This window comes from Nannospalax galili, unplaced genomic scaffold, assembly GCF_000622305.1.
Source record: "Nannospalax galili isolate Female #2095 unplaced genomic scaffold, S.galili_v1.0 scaffold599, whole genome shotgun sequence".
Classification (NCBI taxonomy): Eukaryota; Metazoa; Chordata; class Mammalia; order Rodentia; family Spalacidae; genus Nannospalax; species Nannospalax galili.
Window position 1 is genome coordinate 447140 of NW_008343079.1, and position 23185 is coordinate 470324.

Below are 23185 nucleotides of genomic sequence, written 5' to 3' on the forward strand. Positions count from 1 at the left end.
AGAAACAAGACCCCTCCGGTTGTCCATGCACAGCTAATTTAAATGGACTGAGACTAGAATTGTTATGGGCTGGCATTATCCATACGGCTACCCTTAATCATGATGCATTTTTAGCCAAGGACAGGTAAAATGTCCTATGACAAGCAATCCTAAGACAGGACATGCACATGGCCAGGTATATGGTCCAATGATGGGCAAGGCTTGGTCAGGGGTGACACAACCTAAGACAGGCAAAATGCACAAGATTAGAGGAAGGAGATAGCTGTCTCTCCTCAGGGAGCTGTCTATGAGATGGGTAACCCATAAAATAAAGTCAGTCCGGCCTTATAAGATAAAACTAAAAAGGGGGAGATGTGGGAGCCTGCAAGCGAGCCTGCAAAAATGGTGCTGAGAGGAAGTAAGCAGGGCGCGGCCTGACCTGTCCTGAAAATCATCGGATTGGATGCCGGTCCTTCCACACCTCTGGGCAGCGCATGATCAGTGCACGATCATTGTTGATGCCTATGGGACCCTGCCCATGTGGCAGGTTGACCTTTAAGCTGATTGGGTGCATTCGGGGGAGGGGGTTTCCGAGGGGATTTCCAAACTGCAGTGTTTGCCTATATAAGCTCTGTGACACCTGCAATAAATGAGTTCCTGCTTGACAAGGCTTCCTGTCGCTTCTGATTGTCCTTGGTGAGGAGGGCTGGCAGAACAGGTGGACAGCGCGCTCACTTTTCCCTGACCCCCATCACAGCAGGTCCCTCTCAGGTAGGACCTTGGGGTGGACCCTCGCATTTAAAAAGACTCTTGTGAGTTTTAGGTGAAGTAAAATATTTTGAACATCGCAGATTTTTTTTTTTTTTTGTCTTTTTGAGACAGGGTCTCTCTATAGCCCCAGCTGTTCTGGAACTCACTATGTAGACCAGGCTGGCCTTGAACTCACAGAGATCTGCCTGCCTCTGCCTCTGCCTCCCAAGCCCTGGGATCAAAAGTGTGCGCCCACCATGTCTGGCCCACATCACAGATTTTTAACAAGGTACTTTCTTCCCTTCTCCAATCTCCATCCTTCCCACACTACAAGCACACAGGAACTGATTCTTGCTTACTGTTGCAGTTAGTTTTTGTACTTGTGACAAAATACGTGACAAACAAGTTAAAGGAGGAAGATTTATTTGGGCTCATGTTTTCAGTCTTGCTTGCTATCTCCACTCCTTTGAGGCCTGTGACAAGGCTGAGAGACTGGTGCACAGGCATTTATGGAGAAAATCTGCTCACCATATCTCATCCAGGAAACAGAAAAAGAGTAACTTACTTCCCCCAACTGGGCCCCACCTCATAATACCTGATTCAAACATGAACTCCTCAATGGATTAATCCACTGGTAAAGTCATCATGCTCGTGATCCAGTTACCTCTCAAATGTCCAGTAGCTGGCAACCAAGCTTTCAATACATGAGCCTTGGAGGAAAATTTTTAGATTCAAATCATGGTGCACTGTATCCCACACAATACTGATTCTAGCGCTTTGCTTTATGCATAATAGCTATAGACTTGAAGACATAGTTCACTGTGCTTAGAAAATGACTGAAATGGAGAGAGACAGAGAGAGAGACAGAGACAAGAGAGAGAATAAAGAAGATGAGGAAGAGATTATTTAAGCACCATTATGAAATCAACTTACATAGGTTTACTGGACAAATTTAAACAGATGCAAAAATGAATTCACTAAGCATGTATGACAAATATAACTCACATGAAATAATGAGATAATATTATCTACTTTTTCTTGCCTGTATTTGGCCAGATGGCACTAGTAAGAGCTAATGATGCACAATCAGAAATGCCAGTTGACTGTAGTTCTTCAGTTCAGAGCATTGTTCTACAACATTTATCAGTGATACTTTATGCCTCTCTCAATATCTACCATTTTCTTTTGATGCACTGAATGAGTCTTCGTCATTTATGAAGATCTGCTAATGTTCACAGATTACCAGAACAGAAGAGTTTGCCAATGTTGAGAAGGTATGTTTTTAGGTAACAGTTACTGTTACTTTTTTTCTAATCTGGGATAACAGTTAATCTGGCTAATTTCAAGTCCAGAATAAACTCATTATAGAACAAGCATTTAATGAACTGAGTACTCCAGTTGTGGGAGACAGGCTTGAGCCTAGGATGATAGTCTTATTGACAGCCATACAGCAGAGGCAATGGCCTGACCACTGGAACCACAGAAACACCTTGTGACATTTGCTCCCATTGGCAGATCATGAAACTGATGCCTAGAGCTCGCCATTCCCTAATCACCACCCTTGGAATCCAAATTGCAACACTTAGATATTGCAGCAGTCAGGGTCACGTGGTTTCCAGGAATCCAGGCTCTGTAATCTGAAACCCAGTATGCTAATGAGGCATCCTACCCACTATTCTGTGATAGGACATTAAGTCTGTTATGCTAATAAGGTATCCTACTTGCTGTGCTGTGATTGGACCACTACTCTTATATAAGCTTGTGCCTTCCTGCAATAAAGCAGATCTGTGTCACTAAACCTGGGCTCTTGCATCTGAATGTGGCGACGTTGGTGCAGACTCCTCACCAGCCCTGGGGTCCAGACCGGACGACTGATCAGAGGAACTAAGAGAGCAGGAGAGCGGCCAGACTCCTCACCAGCCCTGGGGTCCAGACCGGACGACTGATCAGAGGAACTAAGAGAGCAGGAGAGCGGCCATAGCCGGAGGGGAGCAGCCACAGCAGGCAAACACATCCAGTATCATGTAGACCAAAGGTTAACAGGGCATCAAATATTACTACTACCACTAAACCCATACCAGCCTGGATGATCCACACAAATCTTTATCAAAAACAAATCAAAGCAACTCCAAACAGGAGAGCAGGCACAGTAAATCTTATATTTCATTAGTATTCTAATTTTGAGGCCAATATTTAAGTCTCTCAAATTGTACTGAAGAAAATACTGTTTTATTGACAAGAATAGGGCCTGAAACAGATCTCATTTTTTTGTGTGTAAAGGGCAGCATTTGCCACCATTTAGTATGGAATTCTTCCCCAATGCTCTGAACACCTGATAGGTCTCTGGATTATAATAATGAAATAACATTGTCTCTTCACCACAGAAAAGCCTTAAAACTTCCCATTCCCTCAATATCTACTGAACATTCCCCTGTGCTGCTGCCTTGTGTTACCAGTATATTTGTATCTCTGGAAAGAATGTGAAATCTGTAGCAAACAGAGACAAAATCTTATTCATATTTGTATTCCCCAATACCCTTCACAAAGAGATTTTGAGGTAGAACAAACATTTTCTCAACAAATATTAAAGTAGACCAAGTTGTAAACTATGGGTGGGAACCATATTCCCAGTTATGCAGATGATCAACTATTTTGCTATTCTAAAAGTCCACTTTAATTCAAGTTGTATGTTATCGTTAGAATCTAGAGCTATCTAATATATAATGTTGGATATAGACCTTATACTGTTGAGGCGGGCTTATCTTATTTGATGCCTGATAGAACAGTATAGCATATATTACTCAATTTCATGGATTAATGATATGGGAGCTATAATACACAACATTCCATAAGTATAGGGGTCAGAAGTTCAAATGCCTACAGAAACTTATATGCTAAAGTGGTGACTAAAAGTCAACACACAGAGGTAGGCCTGCCTTTTTAAAGGAAGCAGCTGTTAACAGCTGCATGTTGGCCTGACAGATGGAGATATGGCCTAGTTGTTGTCACAGAAGGAAAGAAGTTGCAAATCTAGACAGTAGGAAAAATCTTTTTATAAATGTCTTACATTTCTATTTTTGCATAAAAATCAAGTGTCATCCCAAAAGAATTTTCTTATAGGTCAGATTTAGTGCCTCAGATAATCAGTTCATAGGTGAGCCAGAGTCCGTATGCTCTTTAATGTGACCTTTTGACCCTGAGATTTTGACTCCATTGCCTAGTACATAATGCACTAAGCTAGTTAATTTAATTAGTAGGAATTCTTGCATATTTTCTGCTAGATGTTTTGTGCTTTACTCTTATTAAAACTATCAAGTCATTGTTCAAGCAATAAATCATAAGGATTTTATGTGGAAAACAAGATTTCTATAAAAGAAGTGATGGGCTCAACCATATAAAATTGTCAATCTTCAGCACCTCCATGGAGCCCTTTAGCAATATGTTTCTCAGTCATTTAAATCTTTTTGGGAAAGATAAATTCATTTGCAAAGGTAAATGATATTTTGAAAAGAATAAAATCAGAATTGGCTTCTCTGGTATTATTTAGGTCTTACATTTTCAGAGCTCCAGATGTGTACCTGGTGATGCCTGCTGGGGGTAGCCTGTGAATTATTCATCTGTTGGGTCAGAGATGTAATTCTCCACATTTATGTTAATGTTGAGAACATGGTTGCAAAGAACAGGTGCTGGTAGGAAATTATTGCCCCTCTATGCGATTATATTCTAAAGTCACAGTAACATCTTGCCATTTTGATAACTGAATTATTACCAGCAAATTATTTCTATGACATCTTGGGAAGCTCATATGCCTGAGTCCAGAAAAGAAACTCTAAAGCCAGGTTTAGTGGTGTGAATTAGTTGGTTATGAAATATTTAACTAGTCATTTAAAAAGTAGATAGATGTCAAAAACATCTTCACTCTTCCTTCAAGTTACTTAGATCAAACTTTGCTGATACCTCTCACAGTGTAGCAATCTCACATGGAACATCTACTCTTTCTACATCTTTCCACTAAATTAATAGAATTCAATCACCATGTGTATTTATTCCATTTCTGTTGATGTGCTACACCACTATGACCATGACAACTTAAAGAAGGAAGAGTTTATTTGGGCTCAAGGAACCAGAGGAAGAGCCCATAGTGGAGGGGGCGGCATGGTGGCAAGGGACCAGAACAGCAAGCTAAGATCACATTCAACCATGAATGTGAAGCAGGGAGAATGAACCAGAAGTGGGGTGAGGCTATGAACTCTCAAAGCCTACCCCTAGCAGCATACTTCCTCCAGCAAGACCTCACTTCCTAAACTTCCCTTAAATAGCACCACCACCTGGGAACCAAGTATTTGAATACTCAAGTCAATGGAGGATATTGCTCATTCAAACCACCATACTAGGGAATTGGCATTCATTGAGCTCCTCCTATGTGGAAAGCTCTGTGCTGGGCAATGAGGAGAAGAGGCTAGCTATGAGACTTGTCCTCAAAAACCTTGGGAAGAAATGGATGACAAAGTCTCTACCTTTCTTCATTCAAAATGCCCATGTTGTGCTTGAGTACAATGGAGACAAAGACAAACATATCCTTGCCTTTGCAACGCATAAAATGTCTCATAAAGTTGGACAGGTAGTAAAATGCTCTCTAGCAGACATAAAATTAAGTAAATGACAGGGAGGTTTTCATTTCTTTGGGAGTTCTGTTGTCATCTTTTTAGCCTCGTCTCTTGTTATTACATCCTTATATTTTATGTTGTCAGAGTAGAACTGTTTATGGGTCTCTGAACACAACCCATTGATCCATGCCTTGGTATATTCCCATATGTTAGTCTCTCTGCTTGAAATGACCTGAATTACCCCAAGTCAACTGCCTGGGAATGCCTATTCATCTTTTTGAAGACACTATCATCAGACATCTTTAGTATACCATTTTGGAGTCTCTCAGCCTCACCTGTGTCTTATTTTAATTACCACAGTGATCCTGTGTAGGATCTGATTAGCTTCAGTCAAGTTTATCCCCGTGGCGTCTAGCCTCATGTTCCCACTGCTCTCCAGTACCTCTCACTTTCCATGTGGAGGAGTTAAATAGGCAAAATGCACAAGTGCGGGGAGTTAATGCTCTGAAGAACAAAAGAAATGCATGTGCGGTCTTGAAGAGGACTGCACAGATCCTGAATGGATATTCCAAGGCTTAAAGAAAGAACATGAAGGAAGAAGAGAAATGAAAGGGAGAAGAGAGAAATAAGGGAAAAAAGAGAAGATAGGACAAGGATATAGACATAAATAATTGTAGCGAAGTAGGGCTGGGCTGAGGAGACATCTCATTCGGTTAAAGTGCTTGCCTTGAAAGCCTGAACAATTATGTTTGAGCCCCAGGAGCCATGTTTATAAAAAAGCCACATGGCAAAGCACTTATGATGCCAGCACTGGGGAGATGCAAACTGGAAGATCTCTGAGGCTCAATAGACAGCCCCCCAGCCTATTTAGGGAGTATCAGGCCAATGAGAGTCCCAGCAAGGTGGCCTGTACCTGAGGAATGACGCCAGGTTGTCTGCTGGCTTCTACACACACACACACACACACACACACACACACACACACACACGTCAGGTGAAGATGTGATGGCTGTCATCAGAAAGATTGAAACTTAGTGTCCTGAACAGAACAATCAGAGAAAAATCAAAGAGTGATAATGTGAACACACAGCAAAATGAATGGTAACTAGCAATTGGTAAATATTCTTGACTACCTAGAAATTCTTGGTTTAACAAAACTGTCATCTAATGATCTGAGTACACACAGCCGAACCAAGGATCAGTAAATGGGGAGGGATAAGGAAGCATCAATCACAGGATTTGCAGAAACTGGAGGATTCCCAGTTCTACCTCTTTTGGAGCTGCTGCAAGGATGTGGCAGTGGCAGAAGGTAGGGACAGTGATAGGATCACGGGAATTGGAAGAATTTCTGGAAGGCTCTCTGTAATGGCATTCATAGTGCTCTGAAGCAGGGCTAAAATTTCACAGAAACACTAGTTCAGTATGAATTCAAATGCCAGCAAGAGAGAAAAAGGAGCAAAGAGGGCTGCGAAAGACTGATGTCCCAGGAGAACAGAGCCAGAAATTGGTATGGTGTTGCACAGCAGTGTGACTACAGTAATATAATATTTCAAAGAGCAAAATTAGAGAACTTCAAGTTTCCACTGTAAAGATCGACTCACTACTATACATATTTTTAATGTTTTTGTATTAATTTTAAAATTAATTTAAATAGAAACAATAAAAATAAGTGCTTTTATTCAACTTGTAAAAAAAAAACCATTTCTTTTGGCCTTTTGCCAGATTTTTGTTTTCTATTTACATTTAAAAAGAATCTAGTGTTTTGGCTCTGAACAACGACAGAGAGTGAAAAAGCTGTGAACATTTTAAATTACAAACATCCGACATATGGAGAAGCCTCTGGCAGTTATTCTCAAACACTGTTGACACAGTAAACATCGAGGAGCGTATGAAAATGCAGTTTTGAGCCCAAACTAGGCCTTCTGTTTTATGACCCCAGAGTCTCCTTTTAGTATGTACCTTATGTTATAATAATATAGTCCTAAATTCTTGAAATTAAAAGAATGTTTAAATAAACATGAAAAATCGTTAATCAGTGAAAAGTATAAATGTGGGCATTGGGGAGCAGTTCAGTGGTAGGGCACTTGTCTGGCATGGGTGAAGCCCTGGTCTCATCTCCAGTATCACAAAAAATAAGTATAAAATGCACATGTGTGAATTGGAAGCAAATATGTGTGAAAACCAACAGGCAAGCTCTCACTATCCATCATAATTAATCAAGTGAGTGAAACGCTCATCACTGCAAAGACAGTTATCATTTACTTCTCACATTGAAAAATAATCATTTATTTTGACATGCAGTCTAAATAAGTCACTTAATTTAAAATAAAAGTTGATCATTGTGTTGGAAAAGGAAACACTGAAGCAAAGGAATCTCACAAAATGAAAAGCGTAGAAAAAGTTTTTGATTGTTTTCTTCTGCAGTTTTGCTGTGTAATTCAGAGAGCTTTTCTGAAACGTCCTTCGAGTGTCCCAGAAACCCTCAGTCTGTAAGTTTTCTCTATTTAACTCCAAAGGATGCAGTTAACCCAGAACAGCAAGCCTCCCCTTCTCAGGGGTTTCCTTGCCCCTACAGCCATAGCGACCTGTTTCCATCCATCCAGGTTATAGTCAGCTCCTCAGCCAGCTGTCTGGTTCTTGCTTTGGAGCATTGCTTCTTGCTGTCTTAAAATCTCCTTGGGCTGATGTTGCACTTCTAGAACCATTTCAGAAGAGCACGGACAAAGAGACCTTTTTATTGAGGGTGAGAGCTGAGCGCTAGCTAGAGCAATCAGAGGATTTTGCTAACGGCTCTATGACAATTGGAAGAATTTATAAAAACTTGAATGTGGATATGCTGCTGTTGGAAAGATACCATGGCCCTAGGACCGTCATCATGAATCCCTTGGCATGCAGCTTCTGCTTTAGCTGCCTATGGCCTCACTGTGATTTTTTAAATATTGATTTATTGCTAGTGTGTGTGTGTGTGTGTCTGTGTGTGTGTGTACATGTGTGGAGGGCAGAGGATAACTTGAGGAGTTTGTCTCTCCTTTCACCATTTACCATGTAGGTCTCAGGCTGTCAGGTTTGGCAGTGAGGGTCTACAAACTGAGCCATCTCGCTGGTTCCTATTTTTTTTTTTTTTTTTTTTTTTTTTTTTTTTTTTTTTTTTTTTTATTCTAATTTTTTGTTCTTTGAGACCTATACTGATCAAGTTTTATGTTGCATGTCAGGAATCCCGGAGCTCAAGCTCTCCATGTGAAGGATTTCCACCCCCCAGCCCCCCTCCATGCACTACTCTTGGCTTTTGTCCATTCTTAAGTAACACTGCTTGTAAGACTTCAGTCTTTCAGTCAGGGTGAACAATAATGCAGTTTGAGAGCTTATCCTGATATGTAGTGTGCAACAGTTTGAGAATTAGTATGCACATCACCCAAATCCAGCAATAATAAATGATCATACTAACATAATCTATTAAAATGAGTCAAATTTCTATGACTAACTTAAGCTTTAATTTCTCAATCAGAAGCATGAAATTCTTCCCCAGTCACAATGGATGGTAATCTATCTTTCTAGTAATTAATTATTCACATATCCCACCCTTAACCAAGAGGATTTTTGGCAAGTTCAAGCCTCTATGTCTTAGAAGATAGCAGCAGACTGCATCTTACAAGTCATATTTCCCCCCTAGTCTTTCCCTGTAAAGACTTTTAACAGATAAATCATTTTGCTTTTTTACTTGGTTATTTGCTTCAGTTTGGTGATGGGTTAGTTTGGGTTTAGGAAGCATAATCTATTAGTGGGATGATTATACAGGTACATTTCCTTTTTAAGAACTGCTATTCATTCACCTCACCGCAGCCAATCTTTGTCTTAATCTTCCCAATTATTAAATGAGAACAAGATAATGCTTGCTGATTGAGGATTGACTTCTGCAAAGCACTAGTCAGTTGCTAAGTAGTTTTATTCTTCCTCTTATCTTCAATAAGAATCACCTTGATGCTTTGATGTAGGTGGCAGTAATTTGATGAAGGCTGTTAAAAATAGCATAAAATGCATGATGACTTGTAGCAGCAGCACAATATCATAGCCCATGCTTTATGGATGCCATATTCAGATTGGATATGCATGTTGAAACTCTCTAGTTTACTGAAAAACATTTGACAAGTTATAATTTTCTTATTAGTTGGCTAATAAAAGTATTGTTTTGAATGTTTTATAACTTTCTGTTCATGGTGGAATAATGAGTAGATTTATGAGATAGTCTCTTTGCAATGCTCAGTACACACTCTGCCTGTCTATCATCATCAACCTACTGACCCATCTCTGAATGGAGCCCTGAATGCTGTAGGAAAAGTGAGTACAACACTCCTGCTTCTCAGAGTTGTGGTCTTCCTGTTCACAGACGATTTATTTCCAAAAATTATTTTTCTTCAAAATCTACATGAGATGACTGTAATGACAGATCATCTTTGCCACTTTGATTTAAACTTCTTTTTCAACCCCCTTTCCTATTTATACCACATTCAATAAAATAGATTCAAATGTGAAGTTTGGACCAGTAGAATTTTTCGGATCAAGTAGATCCCAAATGAAATTAATTCGAGTATTGGAAGTAAATTGAGTAAATGAGAGAAGTCGATACCATCTGCATTATGAATTCCTGGAGAACACTAAAGATGTTCTCCTAATTACATGATCTCAGTACTAGACATGTCTATCCTGTATTTGTGTACTTTCTCACCTACACAGTTTAGACAGCAGAGCATATTATTACTTCTAGATAAAGAAGGAATAGCTTGTATCGGACCAAATTCCTGCTGCAAACTGCTGTGAACATGAATAAAATATACAGCACAGATGTTGGAAATCATTAGGGAGTGGGCTAAGCAGCTGTGCCAGGAGGGGTCAAGGAAGAACAGGACTCTTCCAAGAATCCTACTGTTCTATAAACCACTCCCTTGGAGGCATTTGGTATTCCTAAGTTGTGTGAACTCAGAAAAATGGTCAGCACAAAGACAGAGAGCTCAGCAGATCACTGTGGACTGAACATGTTTTTCCTCATGTTCATGTGTTGAAGCTCTAACCCATCGATATTATGGTAGTTAGAGCTGAAGCCATTGAGAGATAATTAGGGTTAGATTAGTTTATGGGGATGGTGGTGCCCTCATGATAGGGTTGGTAGTGTTGTGAGGAAAAGAAGGGAGACCAATGTGTCTAGCCACACAAATGGTTCCTAAAATGCTGCATGGAGACATAACAATAAGGTGGCCTCCAAAAAGCCAAGAACTCTCTTCAGACCCTGAGCATGCTGATGCTACGTCTTCAGACCGCCAGGCTTCGGAATGAGAGTATAAGATTTGTTGCTTAAGCTGCCCAGTCTATGGGATTTTGTTATCACAGACAAAAGTAGGAGAGAAAAATCGGAGTTAAAGGCTTTTTGAGAAATCAGCTGAAATACACCCTGTGCTTTGGTCTGGTATGCACGAAGGAATATGTACTAGGTAAAAAAACAAAGGATAGATGAGCTATGAAAGCATTAGGCATATCTTAAAAACACCTGGCACTCCAGCTGGATCATAGTTGCTATGGTTTGAATGCATTCTCTACAGTTCATTGTTAGAAGCTTTATCCACAGTGCAATGGTGTTAAGCGGTGGAGCCTGATGGGAAGTGAACAAACAGGTCACAGGAGCTTTGGTGTAGTAATGCAAAGAGCACTAATCATCACCTGTATGCACTTTATCTGCCAATCAGAAGAAAATTAAAATTTCTCTGAAGAAAAATAACAACATGCATCGCGACATAGATTCTACATCTTTATATATTATACTCAGTATTTGCCTAACATAAAAAAGTAAAAGTACAAATTACGCTAAGACACAAAACCATGAAATCCAAACTTCAAGGGGACTGAAAAAACAAACCTACAGGTTATCTAGCTGTGGAGTTAAAAGACCTCAGATAGTGCATTGGTATGTAGAATAAACAGAAAAAAAGATAAGACAGAAGAGAATAAATTTTCTCGTCCCTCTCAGAGTCATAGTTTTTTGGGGGCCCTGTGGGAAGACAGAACAATATGGTGGTAAAAATGTGGTAAAACAATACTGTTCCCCTCACAGTAGCCAGAAAGGAAGGAAAGAGGGGGAGCTGGAGTCCCAATAGCTGCTTCAAAGGCAACCCCACTCCCAATGAGTTAACTTCCTTCCACTCAACCCCACTACCTCCCATTGTCACTGAGACCAATTCTTCAGCTTGGAGCTTATGGACACTCCAGGTCCACAGCAGAGAGTGAAGGAAGGTGGCAAGGTCTGAGCTGCTCAAAAGCAGAGATCACAGAGGGCAACAGGGATGCATCAAGAAGGACATGGAGTACCCCATTCTGGGGGTCAGGAAAAGAGAAAGAATTCATTCGCATGCTAGCAAAGAGTGTAGATGTTATGGGGCTGGAGAGATGACTCAGTGGTTAAGAGCACTGGCTGCTCTTTCTGAGGACCCAGGATTGATTCCCAGGACCCACATGGTAGCCAACAACCGTCCATAACTCCAGTTCCAGGGGATCCAACACTCTCTTCTGATCTCCATGGGCATTGTACAACATGGGTGCACTTACATACATGCAGGTAATTCACTCATACACAGAAAATAAAAATAATCTAGATGTTGGCATTAAAAAAGACCTCAAATAGTGTATTGGTATGTAGAATAAAACAAAACAAAACAAAAGGTAAGAAAGAAGAAGAAACTATTTCCTCCCTCTCCATCCCCTCCTCTCCCTCCTCCCTTGATTTGAGAACCTGGAGAGAATATTACTAGAAAGGAAAAACATGTAAGCCATAACAAAAATTCCAACAACAGAAATATGACATAGTCAAAATACCTAGAGAATTATTAGTAATAGAAATACAGGATTCTGTAAAGAAGCATACATCTCTATTGTGATCAAGTCAAATTATCCTAGTTACCTAGGAGAGAGTGACATTAATTAATCAATAATATATTAACCATACTATTGAATAAAAACTAAGCTCCTCCTAGACACAAAGAACTATTTGATGAAATTAATTATTAAGGCATGATTTAAAACATCTTTTAGTAAACTAGGAACAGGAAGGAACTTTCTTAATTAGGCAAATAATATTTTATGAAATGCCTCCAGCAAACACCAAATTTAATGACATTAATTTTTTTTCCCTTGAGGTATAGTAAAAAATACGGATGGTTCACGCATTTTCGCAGAACATTACATCAGAAGTCCTATGAGAGAAAGCCAAAGAAAAAGTGAGAATTTGCTAACACTTAAGAATATGACTTCATGGGACTGGAAAGATGGCTCAGCAGTTAAGAGCACTGGATACTCTTTCAGAGGACTCAGGTTCAGTTCTTAGCACCCACATGGCAGCCCACAGATATCTGTGACTCCAGGTCCAGGGGATCTGACACCATCTCCTGACTTCTATGTGTGTTACACACATGGGTGCACTTATATACATACAGGCAAAACACTCATGCACATGAAATAAAAATAAATAAAAAGAATATGACTTCAAAATATATGAAGGAAAAATTATGCTAATAGAGGAGTTAATGCACAAATACACCATCATAGTTGTAGCTTTTAACATAGCTCTCAAAATAAGCAGATTAAATTTTTAAAAAGGATAATAAGGATTCAAGAATTTTGCCAAAATGCTTATTCAACTTGAACAAATTGAAATTTGTACAAATTTCACACATTTTCTGAAGAATCCACATTTTCCCCCTAAGTACACATGAACTTTTACCAAAAGCACACCATATGATAGTCCATAAAGCAAGTCTCAATAAGTTAAAGGACTAAAAATGTGTAGAGTATGTTATCAGCCAATGGAATTAAACGATAAAGCAATAAGAAATTATTTCCTTATTATTTAGAAATTAATTCACTTATTTTTAATATTTGTGTTTTAAAGAGAACATCTCAATGGAAATTAGAAAAAAATTAAATAGAAATAAAGTAGATAAAAATTTGTGTAAACGTAGAGAATAAGTGTCTGTGAGGTGTTCAGCCTTAAGTGACACATCTATAATAAAACACGTACACTTCAGGCTCACAGAACATAGTGGAACAGGGGGTAGAAAAAATACTAACGCATCTCTCAGTGCTCACCAGTGAAGCTTCCTCATGCAACAGAGGGTGAATGACACAGAAAGTCTCAGTTGGCCAAAGTGGAGAGAGTAAGAGACTTCATAGTGCATGTCTGTGGATAGGACTCCTGTATCAAACTTCACCCACCCAGGGCTCTGGGACCATTGAGGAAGATGGGGAAGACTGGAAGAGCAGGGGGTGGTGAATGACTACAAGGAAGCAGAGTTTTCCAAGTGGCTGAGAACTTGCTCATATGAACTTGCAGCAATGGTGACAGCACGCACAAAACCCATGCAAACTTAAACCAAACCAAAACCCAGCATAGAACTGGGGAAAGGGGCAAGAAGCCCCAGCCTTAACAGAGGAGCTATTGGTGGCTGATCACCACTGGGTAAGGGAGCACTGTTCTTTAAAGGAGTGTTGCTAGATAGGCTGACTAGGCTCCAGTGAATGAACTCAGCAAAGGACACCAGTGACTTGATAGGTCTTAACATATAGTACAGAATGCATGAAATCCAGTGGGAGGGGCAATGGGGATGCAGAGGGGGGTCTAAATATGATTAGGATGTATTGCATGAGATGCACAAAAAAATCAATAAAAATATATATTGAGAAAAACAAAAGAAAAATGGGCTGCAGCATGAGTTAAGGGGTTACAGCAAAGAAAATTATTTCATAAAGGATTGAAAATCAATATTATAACTACTAAGCCCCCAAATAAACAGCAAATATTCAAAGAAAATGGAAGGAAAGAAATGATAAACATAAAACAATGAAAACTAACGTAAGCAGAAAGAGGAATTTTGAATGCTCATATCTATGAAACAACTGACTTAATTTTCAAAAACCTTCCTCAAAAGAAAATTACCAGCCTTGATAATTTCCCTGATAAATCTTCCAAACATTTATGAAATAAATCAAAATCCTATACAATATCTACCAGACAAAAAAGAAAAGGAGAAAAGATGAGTGGGTGGGAAGAGGGAAAGAGAGAAAGAGATCACTTTCGAGTTCATTTTATTTCAAATACATCAGATGAACAGAAGTTTACAAAGTAATCTCTCTCATGAACACAAAACACAAAGTCTTACACAAATAGTTAGCAAATTGAATAAAATAAATATAAGGTAATTATATCCTAATAGAGCTTATTTTGAGAGCCAATCAATACTATTTACTGTATTAACACAATCACAGAGTGAGATTTTTCAAACATTTTTTCCAGAAATTATGCTTTCTATAGTATTTTATAAGATAAAATATAAAGACAATATAAAATATAGTATGGTTCAATTCTCAAAAACATAAAATGTGTTCATGAACAACTTTTGCTGTTAAATTAAAGAAATTCGATGAGGTGAAGAATATAAATACTATAAACTATAAAACTATGAAAGAGCTTTTAAAACTATCAGACACTGGGGCTACAGGGAGACCCTGTCTGGAAAAACAAAGGATCAAGAAAAATCCCCAAACCCTCCAACATATGACAGTTTTATAGGTGAATTTTTTCAATCCTGATTGGAAAAGATTATTCCTTTAACATGCAAATTAATTCACAAAATAGAAAAAAAAGGAGCAAATTTCTATAACTCACTTAAAGTCTACAATTATAGTATGATATTACTAATGGACAAGTCACAGACATTATGATATTAAGTTGACTCTAGTACAGTGCTACCTATATAAAAGTAAGATTATTTCAATGAGGGACTGATAAATCAGTATTTAAGAACCTGCTAGTCTAATTCACCACTCTGGTAGGTTCAACAGGGTGTGGGAAACGCAAGCAAAAAGAATTTGGCTTTGGAAGTGGTATTTCTCTTATACTTAGAAAAAATCTTACTACCTATGGCTGTGAGCAAATAGGCAGTCATTATAGTATCCTCTGAACATTTTATTTTGGAATTTTACAGCCTATGTCCATCAGCTCACAGGCAAGGCTTTGGCATTATCAGTAGATAAAGTTATTCTTGTTGATAAGAGCTTGACTAAATCAATGTCTTGCTCTTGATTCATTTGATTACAGTGGGGTTTTTACCTTTGCTTATAATAAAAACCATTTGCTGGGAATAAGAAAATCAGATCAGTCTCAAAGGTCAGGAGTGACTTTCTCAGAGGTTTCTTTGTTCTTAGCTCAGTTCAGGGATTTGAAATGACAGCTCTCTTTCCTTGAGAAGAGTCTATTTATGCTCCTCTGGGAAAACTGCTTTATGTGTGTGAGGAAGTGCAGATCACAGCACCTGGGTCAGGTTGTGAGAGGAGATGCCACAGCAGTTTCAGAATGTTGCAACGCTTGCTTTCTCTTTTAATGCAAGTGCTGTATCCCACTCAAGACTGCTGGCTTCATATAAAACTGCCTTCATGCCATTGTCAGAGATACTCATCTCCACATGATCTTTCACCTGATACGCCATCTGTCTTTCTCCTTAGAGAGACACAGATGAGAAGCAAAGGTGGAATTTAATCGCTGGGTCTCTGGGCTGTGAAACTCCTGACTTGCTGAGATCAAGCTAAGTACTCGAATCTTTGCTCTGGGAAGGAATGAGTCATTTTTTAATGATTGAGTCTACCATCCATTCATTCATCCATCTACCCATTAATCCCCCCCTTTATCATCAAACCAAGCTAAAATGATACCGTTGATGTTAGTTTTAATATCAGCAAGACAAGAAGTGTATATGTCATTTTGTATCTCAGACTTAATAGATTCATCTGCAAAGTTAGTTTTCTATTCGTGACTGAAGATGGCCTGAGAATGTTGAGTAAAATAATGTATGGAAACAACTTGGCACAGCAGCTGACTCAGATGCTCAATATATGTTCATTTGCATATGGTCTCTTATCCAAATCCTTTTTAATTTGAAGGAGACCACAAAAGACGGAATTGAATGCCAGTTCCTAGCACCTTTGAGAACTTGGGAGATGCAAACAGGCTCTAAACAGGCTCCATAATAGCTTTAAAGGAATCTGAGTTATCCTAGGGTAAACTGCCCTCAGACTCCTGTGAGATGGATCCTTCCCAGGCCTTAGGATAGAAGTAGGCCAGCCATTCTGAAAATGGCAAGATAGTGTAAATGATGCCTAGTGCTGATTGTCAACTTGACTGGATCAAGTGATGTCTGGGTCTAGCGAAATGCAACACTGGTGTGTCTGTGGGGGTATTTCAAGGGAAGATTGACATGTGGGACAGTAACTGGGGTAGGGACAAGACCCACCCTCAATGTGAGTACTACCATTCAGTAGCTTAAAGGTTTAACTAGAAGAAAGTTGGAAGAAGAGAAAGCCAGCCAGCAAGTGCAAACGTCACTGGTCAATAAATGGGCTATCCCAGCTGCCATTACCTGTGTACAGCTTCTTTGGCTTTTCTATGTGGACAACATATGTGTAGCAACTCTCCAGGGAGCCTCTAGGTGTATAGCATTGTAGTAGGACTACTGAGGTTTCCAGTTTTTTGGACTGAGCCGTTACAGGATTCTCTCCATTTCTAGCCACTATGAGACTATCCAGCCTGTAACTCCAGTAAATCTATTAATATACATGTATACTCTATTGATTCTGCTCTTTTCATATATTATTATTATTAATTTTATGTGTACGAGTGTATAGTCTGCATGTGTGTAAGTCCACCCATGTCATGCAATACCCTTAGAGTCAGAAGAGGGCTTTGTGGGTCTCTGTAACAGCCTCTTCATCTCTGTTATATTTTTCTTTTTCTGTTTTCTTTAGAGCTCTTTAAAGATGTCAAAATAATTTTAGCTCAAAGTCCATAAAAACAGATTGTGGTGTTGATTTGGGATGCACTCTTAGTTTAATGATCCCTGCTGGACATGAACCCCATCTGGCCATTTTGTGCCTGCATGCCTCCTTATGGCACCAGGAATTCTTGGAGCCAAGGGAATATGCCCTCCTAGTGCTCCTTACTGGCTTCTAGACTTTCTTTTTGTACCATCCAGTTGAATCATAGCCTGCTTCCTGCACAAGATTCATCATGTTTTTTCTCCCCATGGATGGGTCAGACGATTTTATGAATTTCCCTGGGCCCAAGGAATATCTTGGGATTATTCATTAAGAAGTTGGGTTTGAACAGGACTTAGAGGTGATGCTGAAATGTTAATATATTCATGTAAAAGTCCCTGTGGAGGACTGTGACAGGCTAGGAAGATGGGGGTGAGGTGTTGGGGAGGACTCTGAGGCCAGCTCTCCTAATGCCTCCATGTCCTCACCTGAAACTCTAAGATCCTTGAGAATTTTAAGCTTAAAATTGACTTTTATGCCAATTATCTGTCTTTTCAATAGAATGTAGAATTATTTTGTTTAATAATTTGTTGGTTTAAGTTTCTAATAATTTCAGCATGTGGCACATAGGCCTCTATTCATACTTTTACTCTGTACCCCAGAAATATCAAGAGGAAACCTCTCTCAGAATATGTGATAGCCTTCTTCTGAGAATCCAGAGATCCCTAAGTCAGTTCTGAGTACCCCTATCAAAGGTGTTGCATGCTCCCAATAGCTGCCATTTGCATTACTTTTATCCAACCAGAGAACTAGCAGTAAGTCAACACATTTGTCCAAGAAATTCCATCTTGATATACACACAGTCTATGAATCAGTTTCTCAGATCCTATAACTCTGCATCAAAAGCACAAATGCCTACCAGGGGTCTGCGTAATTAAAAATGAGAAAAGATTAAGTGTGTGTGTGTGTGTGTGTGTGTGTGTGTGTGTGTGTGTGTGTGTGTGTGTGTGTGTGTGTGTGTGGAATACATGTAGGAAAGGGAAACACCCATGAAACAAGGCAGACACCATGTACTTCCACTGTCTGCTGCTCTAAAACAACACTGTTCCAGTGTCAAAAATCCCCCTTTTCTCAAAAAGTTGGATATAGTTTAAATATAAAATCTCAAACTTTGAAATGTTGACAGCAACTTAAGAAAATTTTTTGCATGTGCATAGTGTGTGGTTGTATATGTGTGTTCACATATATGTGGGTACATGTGGGGGATGCCTATGTATAGGGGTGCATGTATGTACAGGTACATATGCACATTTTGTGTGTATGTATGTGGAGGGCAGACATCAGGTTGACATCAGGTGGATGCTTTCCTCCATAACACTGTACTTTATTTACTAAGGTAAGGTCTACTCATTGAACTTGGAGCCCCCTGACTGGACTAGTATAGCTAGTCAGCTTGTCAAAGGGATTTCCTGTTTCTACCTCCCAAGTTCTATAATTACAGGCTGGCTGCCATGTCTACTGGCATTTAATGTGGGTGGTGGAGATTTGAACTCTGGTCTTCATTCTTACATAGCAAGCACTTTATCCATTGAGATGCTTCCCTAGTCCCTCAAAATAATTTTAAAAAATGCTTTTGGTTAAGTAAACTTTTCTCCTGGGGTTGTATTTAATCAGGTTGCCACTGCTCACCTCATCCTTCGAATATGAGGCATTGAAATGGTTACTTCTATTTGTGGCAGGTGCCCAGATTAGTCTTTATTTCTGGGTGTGTTTAAGTGTTTCTGGATGAGATTAGCATTTTAATCTGTGGATTCAGTAATATAGGTTGCCATCTGCAATGTGTGCAGCACCATCTGATCTGCTGTGGGCCTGCCTGGAACAGAAGGGGGAAAACACATTCACTGTGTTTTGCTTTCCACCTGCCTGTTTAGTTGGGACTTGCTTTCTGCCTTTGGAGTGACATTTACACCATCACCTCCCTTGGTTCTCAGCCCTTTAGACTAATATTGTGCATGGTACCCACTCCTAGCCTTTCTGGGTCTCTAGCCTACAGATAGTAGAGTGAGGGACTTCTCAGCCTTCATATTCACAAAAGTGATTATGTCCCTCATAATAAGTCATATGTAGCATGTATGTATCTGGTTCTATGTCTCTGGAAGATGCTTGATTAACGTGGATTTCCTGAGAAAGGGACCTTCTCACTCCAACCTTATTTGTCTAGTCTAACATTTTCATGTGTAGCCCGTGAACTAGAAAGCCAAGGAAATAACATTATCTTGAGTTAGGAGATTTACTCTAAGTCCTGAATTGCTTTTTCTGCAGTGAGAGATTTGGAGCAAATAGTCTTATAACAAATAGTCATGTATTTGCTCAGATAGAGGTATTGTCTATGTATTATATTTTCCTTTTAACTTTCATATTTTTGTGTATATTTGTGTGTACATATTTTTGTGTGTGTTGGTTGAGGTGCATGTATATATGTGTAAGCTAAAGTTTGATACTACGTATTTTCTTCATTCTCCACTTAATTTTTAAAATTTTATTTTATTATCTTTATTTTATGTGTATGCATGTATTGCCTGCATGTAGGTAAGTGCACCCGTGTGGGTGCAATGCCCGCTGAGGTCAGAAGAGGCTGTCAGATCCCCTGGAACTAGAGTTACAGACAGTTGTTAGCTGCCATGTGGGTGCTGGGATTCCAACCCAGGGCTTCTGTAAGAACAACCAGTGTTCTTAACCCCTTACCCATCTCTCCAGCCACTCCACTTAATTTTTAAGACATGTTCTCCCACTGAACCAGGAGCTCACTGACTACTGGACTAGCTGGCCAACAAGTCCTAGGAATCTTCCTGCCACCACTTTCCCTGTGGTGGAATTATAGGCAGGGGCTGATGCTCCCAGCTTTTCACTTGGGTGCTGGGGATCCAAACTCAGGTCCTCATGCCTGCCCAGTAACCACTCTGTAAGCCTCCAACTTTCATAGTTTAGATTTTTCCAAAAATTTTCCAAAATTTTATGATCACATATGTGAACTAAGAAAAATTTAAACATGTTAAACTTTGTTTCATACTATGATACTAGCTCAGAAGTTGTAATAGGGACTGGAGAGATGGCTCAGCAGTTAAAAATGTATATTGTTTTTGGTTGGGCTCCCTGCAGGGCCGAGACAGCTGGCAGCCGGGTGGGCCTTGGCTGGGGCCGAAGCAGGCTGCAGAAGCTGGGGGGCCTGGGGGCTCCCGCCAGGCTGCTCTCCACCGGCGCCCACTGGTTGCCCCTGGACAGGGCTTCAGCCGCTCAGGGCTATGGTGCCCTTCCAGCTGCAGGAGCCGCACCAGCGCCCGTGACAGGGGTGGCCATGCAGTCAGTGTCCCGTGTTCGGTGGCCGCAGAAAAGTCAATGTGTAGGCCTCAGCCACGTCAGGTCCAACCTACATTCACCCTAGACACCATCGTCAGTTCCTACCTCCTGGGCCAGTGGCCACAAGATGCCGATGGGGCAGTACCATTACCTGCTGTACCACTGAGAAGGCCACCCAGATCACCAAGTTGAAACAACAGCTGCAGAAGACGAAGCTGAGCCGCAGTGGGATGGAGAAAGAGCGAGGCTCCCCTGTCCAGGGAGACCATGCTGTGTGGAGAGCAACAAAGGTGTCCCTTCCGAGCTTCCCTCCAGGGTCTCCGGTCATGCGACTTAGCCCCTGCCTACACAAGAGCCTGGAAGGGCTCAACCAGGAGCTGTGGGAGGTGTTGGTGAAGGAGCAGGGTGAAGAGGAGCTGCTGAGGATTCTTGAGGTCCCTGATGGTCACCAGGCCCTAGCTCCTCCGCAGAATGGGAGCTGTGACCATCTCTTCCTCTTCCTGGAGCCAGCTCGCCAGCTCTCCAGCAACTTGGCCAGCTCTCGCTCCGTGCCCCTGGGGTCTCCCCAGCCTTCTGTTTAGTTCAGCCACCAGGAGCACCGGGGTGCCACTGAGGAGCTTGCATCTGTCTCCAATGACAAAACCTCCTCTCCAGGTCACCCAGCCTTCCTAGAAGATGGCAGCCCATCTCCAGTCTTTGTCTTTGCTGCCTCCCCTCTGCCCAGTCACAGCTACATCTTCAAACGGGAGGCCCCAGAAGGCTGTGAGAGAGTACCGCGTGTTTGAAGAGGCCAAGTCCCCAGGTTCTAACCTGACCTTCTTGACTTCCTGTCCTGACAAGAACAAAGTCCATTTCAACCCGAACAGCTCGGCCTTTTGCCCTGTCAGCGTGATGAAGCCCCTCTTCCCCAGCATGGTTTTCATTTTCCGTAACTATCCCTCTAGCCCTGGCTCGCCTCTTCCCGGTGCCAGCCCCAGGGCACCGTCTCGGAAGGATCCAGAGGCTTCCAAGACCTCTCCACTGCCATTTGAGTGGTGGCTCAATGTCGTTTCCAGAGCTCCTTGGTGGTCTGAGAGGGAGGACACACATAAACACACAAACACACACTTTACCATGGAGACCAGTGCCTTGGTGGCAGGCTCCTCATTAGCTCCCCCAGTTGGGGAATGAAGGAGTCCTTCCCTCTTGGCAATTGAGCACTTTCATTTATTGCATCAAAGCCGGGGGTCCTTTGTGGTGAACACCAGCCCCTCCAAAAAGGGAGGGGACCTGCCTTCTCCACTAGCAGCTAGGCAGCTCACAACTCGCACCTATATACCTGCTGCTCCCCTCACTTGTGGGAAGGTCTTGAGCCCCCTGCCCCAGTGTGTGAGTCCAAATGACTTGTCATGGAACAAATTAGCTGTGACTGAGGGAGGGGGATGCTACAGACTTCCTTTCCTCTCCACCTCCAGAGATACAGAAGAGCAGACCAGAAGATAGCTAGCCCATCCCCATGACTCTCTCCTAGAGGAGCTGACCAAAGTGGCCCTTGGGCCAGAACACTTGACCAATTCAACTGTTGGCAGTGTTTTCCCAAGTGGCATTTCTTCACCCTGACTACAGATCATCTTAAGCAGCAGCCCAGTCCCAAGTGGGTGGTAGGGAAGAGGGAGAGCTGGCATTCCTCCAGGTGGCATGTACTGGCTTCATCTCCTCCCTGTGCCCCAGGGCTGGGCTAGGTTAGAAAAATGCCTATTTTTCTTATATCAATGTAGAAACTCTATTTTCTCCCAAAGACACTATTTTTGCAGTGGTTTGAAGTTTTTATATTTTCCGTACTGCAGAGCTTACACAAAATTGAAGAATGTTAATGTTTGAGTTTTCTTATCTTGTGTTTAGAGGTTGGTTTTTGCAGATCTTGTTAATAGATCAAATAAATATTCCCAGAAAAAAAAGAGTGTATATTGTTCTTACAGAGCAGAGAAGCTGAGTTCATTTCTCAGCACCTACATCAAATCTCTCACAACTGTCTCTAACTCCAGATCTGAAGCCCCTGGCCTCTGTGGGCACCTGCACCCACATACATATACACATACACAGACACAGACACAGACACACACACACAAACACGATTAAAATTTAAAAAGTTATACAGTCTAGCATGGTGGCACACGTCTTTAATCCCAGCACTTGGGAGGCAGAGGCAGATGGATCTTTGTGAGTTTGAGGCCAGCCTTGTCTACATAGTGAGTTCCAGGACAGCTGGAGCTACAGGGAGATCCTGTCTCAAAAGGACAAAAAAAATTATTATAAATTTATCTTTTGTCATATTATTTTTATATCTGATTATAGTAATAGGAATTTTAACTCGCAGTTTGCAAATCATTGCAGTACAATATTATGCCATGTCATTAAGAAGAATCACTTTTATATTCTCATCTTACACATAAAATTTTTCTTTAATATAAATAGTTTCTAATGATCAGAAAGCATTGCTATTACTGACGTTTTTCCCAATGAGGAAAATGCCCTTATGTTACCCCACAGGTAGTTATGAAAACATACCTTGCACACTATTTTAGTTTATCCTTTGAGAGTAAGCTGCATATAACCTTCCTATTTCTCTGCTGGGATAGATGCTTGACTCCAGCAAGCCTGCAAATGTA

The 23185-nt window shown here is 40.8% G+C and overlaps 1 pseudogene; it reads left to right on the forward strand.

Moving 5' to 3' along the window:
• Window positions 1-21707, forward strand: part of LOC103738866 — a 23669-nt pseudogene extending 1962 nt beyond the window's left edge.
• Window positions 21708-23185: the final 1478 nt, after the last annotated feature.